The sequence below is a fragment of the Triticum aestivum genome, chromosome 2B, assembly GCF_018294505.1.
Source record: "Triticum aestivum cultivar Chinese Spring chromosome 2B, IWGSC CS RefSeq v2.1, whole genome shotgun sequence".
Lineage (NCBI taxonomy): Eukaryota > Viridiplantae > Streptophyta > Magnoliopsida > Poales > Poaceae > Triticum > Triticum aestivum.
The window spans coordinates 44,928,087-44,938,624 of NC_057798.1; positions in this window are offsets into that span (position 1 = coordinate 44,928,087).

Genomic DNA, 10,538 nt, shown 5'->3' on the forward strand with positions numbered 1-10,538 from the left:
ACAAAAATGATATGACCATTTGGGTCCTTGTTGACACGCTTCCAGTTCTACCGTTGTGTGAGTTTCTTAAACATATTTACTAAGTAATTTATATTGTTTATTTCAAAATATTTGACAGCTTATTCCCATTGACAGCTTATTTTCATTCTTCAAAAAATGTACGGAAGATGGTAGGCAGAACCTACTACTACAATGATGAAGCACAATTAACTTATAAGGAGAAAGATGGTCTCATCACATTTTTTACTGATCTTGAGAATTACAATAGCTATTATCGAATTCCTCAAAATTATGGTCCATATGTGCCACTAGTGCACGCGGTGTGCTACGGTAACATCAATAGAGATATCATGGTAAAATTTTCTACTATTACAACATCCGTGCATCTTTGAACATTGCTAACTACATTGCTAACTACAAAGTTATTACTATGTTTTTGAACAGAAAATCCTGATGGATTGTGTGCCTCATCTGATGTTGCCAAGAGGTCGCGTTGAAGTTATGAGCTTACGGCCACCACGGCCAGGTCAGCCACAGTATCCACATCACTCCTGTCAATACCGGATTTCTAAAAGCGAGGAAGCCATGATAATAAATGATTGGAAAAAATGTTTCAACCATCGTAGAGAGCTACTTGGAAGCAACATTGTGCGTAGGCCAAGACTTGGAGACAGGATGATCTCCGTTTTTCATTATGGAGAGTTCAGTTTCCTTAATGAAGAGTCAATGCCTATCTTGTTTTATGATATTTTACATAAGAGGGGGTAGAGTAGGTCCTATGAAAGGAGTAGGTCCTAGGTAGAATGTGTTATTATGTGCTATAATGTGTCATTGACGAACATTGTTATATATATGATGTCTCATTGACGAACATTGTTTGGTGGTGATGACTACTGGTAATGAATATGCTATTTAAACAGACTAGTTCATGATGAGTTGTTATTGTATAAAAGATATATCTACTTAAACATGTACAACGCCAAAATATTAAAAAAAACATAAATGTTAGCAGTAGCGCTGACCTAAAAACGCGCTACTAGCAGTTGAATTTACCAGTAGCGCTGGTCTAGAAACGCGCTACTGCTACAAAATAGCTGTAGCGCCGTAGCAGTAGCGCTGGTACCCGCGCTACTGGTAGCACAAAAACAAGCGCTACTGGTAAGCTTTTCTCTAGTAGTGTTGGTAAACACATTTACTACCTTTGTCAAGTGTAACACTTGACAAAAGCTCCCACCATTATTTTTCTTAATTTAATTACTAAAAAGCCTTGCAATAGATAGATATTGTAGTTCAACATGTATAATTCTTCACATATGACAGGTTTAACCGAAGAAACCGTTGAATCTAAGGTATACACATACATGATCCTTGATTCTAAATATACTAAACCTGACTAGGTTTCTTTTACCTGGTTTTTTTGACTTTTTTCTATCAGTGAAAACACGGCCAATCAGGTTACGACACGATAATTACGGGGGGAAATGGCGGGGTACGGCTTGGGTGGACACAGCGATTTAGGTGCCGATTTGGAGACATTCCATCTGCTCATGTGCGCTGCTTGGAAACTCTGATTTGACTACGTCCTCCATTTTGGTGGTTTTCCGTTTGAACCGATCCTTGCATCCATAGCGTTATCCTGTGTGCATGTGGGCCTGTTTAAAGAAATTGATCTGCATGTGGTCTGGTCAAAGATTGTGTGCTGATAGCGGCCGTTTTCTTTTCGTCTGTGTTGGCGTACGAGGAGGTTGGCACGTTGGGGATTGGCTGGACTTCTGTTTGAGGGATTGGCACGTGTGCATTGTGTGAAATCTGCTGAGAGGTGCCGCTTTTTTCTGGATGCCGCCTTTATCGATGTTTCTGGTTGTTTAACGCCGCTTAAGTCCGTGATATGGGGCGTTCAGGAATTCTATATATACGTGTTTCCTCTCGCTGTTTGCTTATAGCCACAGCCATCAGCATACGTGTGGAACCCATGGCCTCGCTGCGTCCATGGCGTCCCAGGAGCTGCTTAGCGTTGGTCATGTCCACGGACGCGCCTTAGCTCACCGCATGATGGACCTCATGTTCATGTCCAGGCTCTGCTTCACTATCCTGTCCACGGTGCTCCGGCAAGCCTTCGTCCCCGTCGCCGTCATTGCCATGGCATGCCGTTGGCGGTGCGGCTTTCATGCGAGGGCTGGAGTACGCCTTGATCCTGTCTTGCCCGTCGTCCTTGAACCACTGCAGGATCTTGGCCGCCCTATTGTGCGCGAGGGGGCTGCCGGGCAGCCAGACACCTCGAGGAGCAGCCAGACACCTCGAGGAGCGTCATTGGATAGATCGGTTATATCAGTTTGCAAGTATGTTGCCTTTGGGAACTCGATCGGCAGCCCCGTAGATCCTGACACACATACCCTACTGCTGTGTCTCAGGTGATAATGTTTTTTTTTTCATATATGAGAACTTTGGGCATGCATGCATTATAATGATAGATCTGAGGAAAGGTAGATGGCCTCCATAGGCTTTCCAATTGGTTTAATTGATGATTCTATCCTAATTAGATATATTTGCATACCATGGTGGTTTTGTGAAGATTTATGTTTTGATAGTGACTTTGGGTTTGATTTCAATACAGTGCATATATACCACTACCTTCTGATTATGTTGTGTTGAATTTTGATGGCACACTACTAACTTACATAATAAGATCCTTAATGGTAAAAAAACGCAAGCAATGGCAAGGAATTAGCACTCTATTTGTCTCATGTTGCTTACTGAAGCTGAACAGCACGGTGCATTTTAAATGCTCTCTTGACCTCTACTTATTTTAGATTCAGGTTGGGCCAGATTTTATTCATATGAAAAATCTGAAGTTTGTACTATCATGTTCTAGCTGTGTTAAAATGCTTACCATGTCAACAAGACATTCCAAGGTGTTGTTGTGAGTAGTCATTTTCAGTATTCATTATTTTCTGCAGCAAACCAACTTTATAGAGACGGCTTACATTTTTCTCTGAGTGTATTTTTTGGAAAGCTTACCTTTCTCTGCCGGTGCATATGTTGGACAGAAGCAAACTTAGTTCATGAGTCAAGCTTTGTATGCGCAATCTACTGGGTTTATACTGCAATCACTGTACATTTTCTTTGTGCGTGTTTCCATCGCGCTAGCTATGTCTCTGTTGTATTTTGTTTTCCCTCTGAACGTTGTAAGATAATGAATAGTCTAAAAGCTCAGTGAAATGTGTTATACTTTTGTGTGGTTTCTGTCTGAGAAAATGTTCTCCAATTGCTATGCCATGGATGCAAGTTAGTCACCAGACAAAAGAAACTGCAACAGATGGTTACTGCTATTTGTTTCTATACATAAAAGTTGGTACTTCCATTTTTATACACAAACATTATTTTGATTGTATAGCTGAAGTCTATATGGTCATAAATTATGGATTCGGGCACATGTTCATGCACATTATTTGCCCCATATATGAACTCACGTTAAACAAATGGAAGGAAGTTATCTCATGTTTCTTCTTATAGCACTGAAGTTTCACAGCAATCACAGCATTAGAACCACTAGAGTGTGCCTTTTTGCTTAATGGGTTTCACGTCAGATGCACGAGTCCAGTAATGCAAAAAAAGAGTTTATGCTTCCAGGCCAACATTCGCAAGGGCATTAAGCAGATTGTTCATGGGGGTCAAGCAAAGTACTCTGTTTGCTACGCGTGTACAGAAATGGGGAGCAAATAAGATGATCATAGAGTGGCGTCAATTAGTATCAAGTAGTACTCCAAATCAAATTTTTAGCATTCGGATATTTGTTACATCTTTGCGGACGGGATTAGTGGGGGATTATGTGAAAGAAGGCAATGATACAAAAAACCAATAAAATAGCCCAAATAAAATAAGATCGAATACATATAGAATCTTACACAAACTAAAAAACATAGAAGACTACAAAGCAATCAGCAAGGCGCAACATTGTTATGCTTCCATATAACCGATCTATCCAATTACACATCAACGGTTCTCAAAGGCCCGTGCCAGAAAGATGGTGACCAAACTAGCAACTAATCAAACAGTCGAAAACTAACAAACATGAGTCTTTCGTTTATCACATATGGAACCCCAACATTAAGTATCAATTGCACGCGGCGTGCTGCCGCGCGAGCAAGGCTAGTATATAACAATACATAGATATAGCAAAGTCTTATAACCAAAATAACAGGAGTTCTTGCTACTTGCAAACTAGGGTATCCACAAGTCGGAACCTCAGCGGTTACTACAGGCATATACTACGATAGCAACCTACAAAAGGTGGCAGCTATAGTCTATGTGCAGTGAGCTGCCGCCGCCTGGAGGAGCGGTGAGGCTGCACATAGGTGTCCACCTCTAGCGGCATATCCCTGCAGCTTGGCGTAGCTACATGTTGCATCGGCCTCCATATCGCTGTATGGGATCCTCAGACTCCGCCTCGTCCATCGCCTAGAGAAGGGTTTCCATAGAAATGGTCCCATTGTCAGGAATCAACCGCCGCACTAGTTGCACCGCTAGCGTAGTACACATGGACACATTCATCGACTCCTTCACCATTTCCTTCTCGTTGGGAAACTAGGATCGGATCTCTTTCATCTTAGCCAATTTAATGGCATTGCCTCCCACGTATGCCTCCAGCAACTCCTACCGCCCCGCACTTATCTCCATCTTCACGAGCGACGGTGGACGTGAGAGTGCGGTGGTGAAGGTTAGAGGTGGTAAAGTCACGCGCCCAGGAGGACGGATGCTTGCGGGTGTGGAAATGGCAGGTGGTGTGTAGGGATGGCAATGGGTACCCATTACCCGCGTACCCTACCGGTAAAAACCCTATTAGGATAAGGGTATGGGACAAAAAAATATCCATGGATATATAAATAGGGAAATGTTCAACCCAACGGGTAGAGCGGGTACGGGTATGGGATCATATAACCCATACCCACGTACCCATGTACCCATATAAAATTCATATGAACTCAAAATTATTTCTACACTTTGTCATGAATTTGTGAACTCAAAATATATGACAATATGCTGATGTTTTGATGTGTTGTTGCTTACGAGAAAGTGATGTTGTTTATAAATATATTGTTGTTTATGATGTGTTGTTGTTTAAAAATGTGTGTTGTTATTATAATTAATTGTTGTTTATAGATTATAATTATATGTTGTTTTTTATGACTATGAGTTGTTCAAAGTGATGCTTTGCAAACATGGGTAATTTTACCCACGGGTACCCATCTACCCTGTTAGGTAACGGGTATGGGAAAAAATTATACCCATTGACGGGTATGGATAAGGGTGATGGGTAAGCTCAAAGGGGACTGGTAAGGGTATGGGCTGGCTTCACCCGTACCCAAACCCTGCGGGTGCCATCCCTAGTGGTGTGGCGGCAGGGCGCGTGATGCATGTGACACATGGTTCAGTGGCAGCGGCGATGGGGAAAACAAGAATAGAACGATGGAGGAGGAGGTGGCGATGGTGGCAAGAGGAATGGGCACGATGACGAGGGGGGCATGGACGGGGCGGCGGTGATGTAGGGTTAGGTGACAAAGTGGCGGCCGCACGGAAATATAATGAAGGAGAAGAAGGGGAGCGGGCGTGAAAATTGCGCTAGGAGCTTTGCCGAGAGCTTTCAGGAACTCGGCAAAGACAACTATTTTCCGAGTGTGAGATATGGGCACTCAACAAATCTCATTTTCTTTGTCTCTTCTTTGTTTTCTTTGTCCTTAATTTTTTTGTTTCTTAATATGCCTGTTGTTTGTTTATTTCATTTTGTTCTTGCTTCTTTATTTTACTAAGTTATCTGTTTCTTTGTTTTTTCTCTTTCTTTCTTGTAAGACCTTCCGGGCCCACGGTACTAATTGCGGCCGCATGAAATCAAGGCACGAAATGGGCAAAAAAAAATTCCTACCTTAGGTCTTTACTACAAGTATAGGCCAAGTGTGGCCAAATGATAGGAGGCCCATACACCAGTGGGGAGGCTAGATCGCCAACATGCATGTCATTACCATTTTTATTCATGGAAATTGATACCAAGCTATAAAACCAAGTTGCCTGGCATGGTGTTATCATATAGTTCATAGGGGGTGTGGTAAAAATGGAGAGAATTTTGCAAAATAATCCACGTAGAATGCGTGGAAACTGGACCATTTCCTAGCAAGGATATAGGTTTCAAAAGGGAACATGTCAGGTTAGCATGCAAAGTGTCAGGCCCTCCCTCCATTGGAACCAAAAGTTTTTCTCCACTCAACAGACAACATGACATCACACATGCTAGGTCCTATACTTCTCTGTGGTACGTCCGCTATATTCCGGACATTAGATTAATTTCTAGGGTTTCAGTGCTGGAAATTCAAAATCTGAACTATACCCACATGAAATTATAACCATAAATAGGTTGGAAATTTCTAGGTTAGGTATTTAATACATTCCTATGCCTTGTGTAACCAAAGGATATTAAGCCCATGCACCCCGGGGGCAAGACTAGGGCGCCAACACGTGTGTTATTGCCGTTATAATTCACAACAATTCATGAGACCTGGCATTGTGTCATCATATGGCCCATAGAAGGAGTGGTATAATTTTGAGAGTGTTTTGAGAAATCGGCCACGTGCACTACATAGGAACAAAACTATCTCCCAAGAAGGATCAAGGTTTGAAGAGGGAACGTTCATATTTGCATGTGAAGTGTCTGGCCCCTTCCTTCGATAGCCTTGAAAGCTTTTCTGCGGCCAACACACAGCATGAAATGACACATGTCCGTTCTTTGAGATTTTTTGGGGCCCGTCTGCCATATGCTGGACATTTAAGTGCATTTTTAGGGTTTTAACATCGAAAATTCAAAATCATGGTCATAAATGGGTTGGACATTCATAGCTTAGGTCTTTAGTCCATGCCTAGGCCTTGTGCAACCAAATAATAGGAGACCCATACACAGGGAGGGGCATGCATGATTAGGTCGCGGACATGCGGGTTATTGTCACTATAATTCATGAAAATTCAAATGGGCACAAAAAGTCACAAAACTTGGCACGGTGTCATCATATGACCAAGGGGTGTGGTAAAATTCGATAGAGTTTTAAGAAAGCAGTCACACACATTGCGTAGAAACCCCATCTGCTAGGAAGGACAAGATATTGAGAGGGAATGGCTCGGGTTTGCATGCAAAGTGTTGAGCCCATTCCTCCATTGGCGTTGAAAGTATCTATGCAGTCAACACACACCATGACATGAGACATGTCATGTAATGGCTTCTTACTGGGCCCATCTACCATATTTCGGACATTTAATGCGTTTATTGGGTTTTACTGCTGCAAATTCAAAAAATGAACTCTGGTCAGATGAAATCATGGCCAAAAATGGGTTGGAAATTCCCAGATTATGTATTTAGTCCATGCCTAGGCCTTGTGCAATCAAAGGGTATGAGGTCCATACACAGTGGGGCAAGAGTAGGTCGCTAACATGCGGATTATCACCATTATAATTCACGGAAATTCAAACGGACCGAGGAAATCACGAAACGTGGCACGGTGTCATCATATTGCCCTTAGAGGGTGTGGTAAAATTTTGATAATGTTTCAAGAAAGCAGTCACACATACTACATAGAAACCAAACCAATGATCAATGTTTTGATAGGGAACGAGCCAAGTTTGCACATGAAGTGTTGAGTCCCTTCTTATGTTCTTTTTGGAAGTCTTTCTGCACTCAACATACACCACCACATAACACATGTCAGGTCTTGCCCTTTATCAGGGCCTATCTGCCATATTCCACACATTAAGTGCATTATTATTATTCTGACTTTCTTTCTGTTATTTATTAAAGAAAATTTTATTTTCAATAATTTTCAAAAACTATTTGCATATAAAAATTACTCACAAATTGAAAACAAGTTGTTTATTAAGACTGGTCAAGAAAGCTAAAAAATTGCAATTTATAAAATGTTAAAAGTTGCAAAAAAAAAACTGGTAGCGTCTTCCAAAGAAAACAAATAATAGGAACTTTTTGAAAATAAATTGATGTTTTCTCAAAAAGTAATCTCCGAATTCATTTACATTAAAATATTTAATTTGTCTTATTTTTTGAAAATTCAAACATAAAAATGAATTGAAAACAACAAACCTACCACAAAGTAGTTTTTTTTTTAGAAAACCTACCACAAACTAGTAGAATACGGAAAAATTCAATCACTACAAGGACGTCCTAGTTGCTAGTACACTATAAGGCTGAGGGGCTGCCCCATCAGTGCAGCCTGTTCGATGGTAATACACACACATGCGTACGATCCTAATGGCCTGTTTAGAGTGCGCAATGTATATCTCGCTTACAGCGAGATAGTAGCTCTCCTCACCTGTAGCTTGGCGCGACTGGGCCAGCTAATCACTATAGGAGATCATTTGTTGTTCTTAATCTCTTTGCATTTTTTGCTCTATTTTTTAACCGCTTAGACCGGTTTTTCTCTGTGTTTTTTCGGTTTTCACTATTTGGTGCAGTGTTTTTTGTTTTGTTTTTTCACTTTCTATTTCTTCACCGATTTTCCTTTTCTTATTTTTATACCATTTTTTTGGTTTTCACCGGTTTTCATTGGTTTTTATTTTTATTTTCTTCTCCTTTACATGATGGTTTTGTCGTTTCTTTCTTGGTTCCTTCATTTTCTTTGCCTTTTTTTTGTTCTATGTCGGTTTTTGATGGTTTTTCTTTTCTTTCTGAATTTCTTTTTTCCTTTAGTTTTCTTTGTTTCTTTCTATTTTCAATGTTTTCTCTTTGTTCACTATTTTCGAAATACATGATGCACATTTTTTCTAAATAAAAGTTTAGAACATTTATTTGAGTACATAGTCAACATTTTTCAAATACACGGTGATTTTATAATTGGAATAATATTTTTTTCGCACATTTTTTATACATTAGGAACATTTTAATTTAATGTTTACATTTTAAAATACATAATTAACTTTTTAAAACATATTTTTTTATGTATAATTTTATTCTATGTTTATTGTCCATTCTTATATACATTAGAATTTTTTTTACACATGCTTAGCTTTTTTTCAATACATGATCAATATTTTTTCTTGAGAAACATTTTTTACAATGATTTAACATTTTTTTAAATACATGATCAACATTTTTTCAGACACATTGTATATTTTTGTATATATTTTTCGTAGACATTTGATTTTTTATAAGAATTTAACATTTTTCAAATGCTTGATTAACATTTTCTAAAATACATGATCAACTTTTGTCATACACATTCTATACATTTTTCATATACACGAGAAACATTTTTTCTATGCACGTTTAACATTTTTCCGTAAAGTGTTCTTTGTAATATATATTTAGGATAGTCAGAAATATAAACAAAAGTAAAAGAAAGAAAAAAAGCAAGAAAAAAACTTCAGGCACGCTCGGTCGGCCTAGTTTCGCGGTCGCCTTCAGGCAAGGCTACCCTACGTCTCGTATTAAGCAAGAGATAGGCACGCCCTGTTTGAGTGTCTTGTGGCTGCGAGTGGGCCATGCATACACCTACATATACATGGGAAAGGAAGGCTTAGATTTTTTTTTTTTTTTGAAACGAGGCAAAAGATTTGCCATTTTCATTGAATAAGGAGAAGAGTATGGATTAGTACATCACAGCCCCGCCAAAGCGAAAGGGCAAAGGCCTACTCTCGCGGCATCAAATTATACAAATGTTTGGCGTCCGCCATAGCCCAGATAGATGCCTCCTCCTTAATAGCCCAGATAGATTTGTTTGTTTTGGATCATGCAGGGGATACGATACAGGAAGTCTCCCTGAAAGCTGAGGCAGCACCGTGCTGACAACAACACACTTGTTTAAGTGCGCGCAGGTCTTCCGCAAGTATTATATTTTGGGATGGAGGGAGTATTTTATTAGGCAAATTAACGATCTGGTGATGCGTGCTATCCTTAAAAGTTGGAAGGGAGAGAGTAAAGGCTATGTTGGCACCAGAGTGCCACTTCTCCACCTAGCGTTTTCACCAGACCTCCAAGCCATCGTGTTTCGTATCCATAGGCCACATGGGAATGGTGACGAGAAATCTCCTCCAGGGTTGGGAAGGGGCGTTGCTCAGAAAAGGAGGTCATCATGGCTCAAAAAATAAGAGAAAAAAACCAAGTGCTCAGTTTATGGCATTATATTGAACCTCTTGCCATCGCCATAGATAGAGGAAGAAGATAGTGTCGCACTCTCAAACACGCGCATCAACCAGATGTATAATTCTTAACTAAGATGGGTCGAGGCCTCTGGAGTAGAAGGATCAAAAGTTGGCCTTTTCTCATATGCATATGATGAGCAAAGGGGAGAAAATGCTGGAGAGAGAAGAATGCGGTGCCAAGGATCAGCCAAAGGACAGATACACAACTCTCAAACCAAGCAATGAACCAAGCTCATGTAGGAACCAAAGAGGAAGAAGCATGTGATCTTGAAGCTCTGAAACAGAATCCCAAGAAGTTTATCGGCCGAGTCGCTTTGGCGGTAGCAGAGGCGTGGGGAAACGAACACATG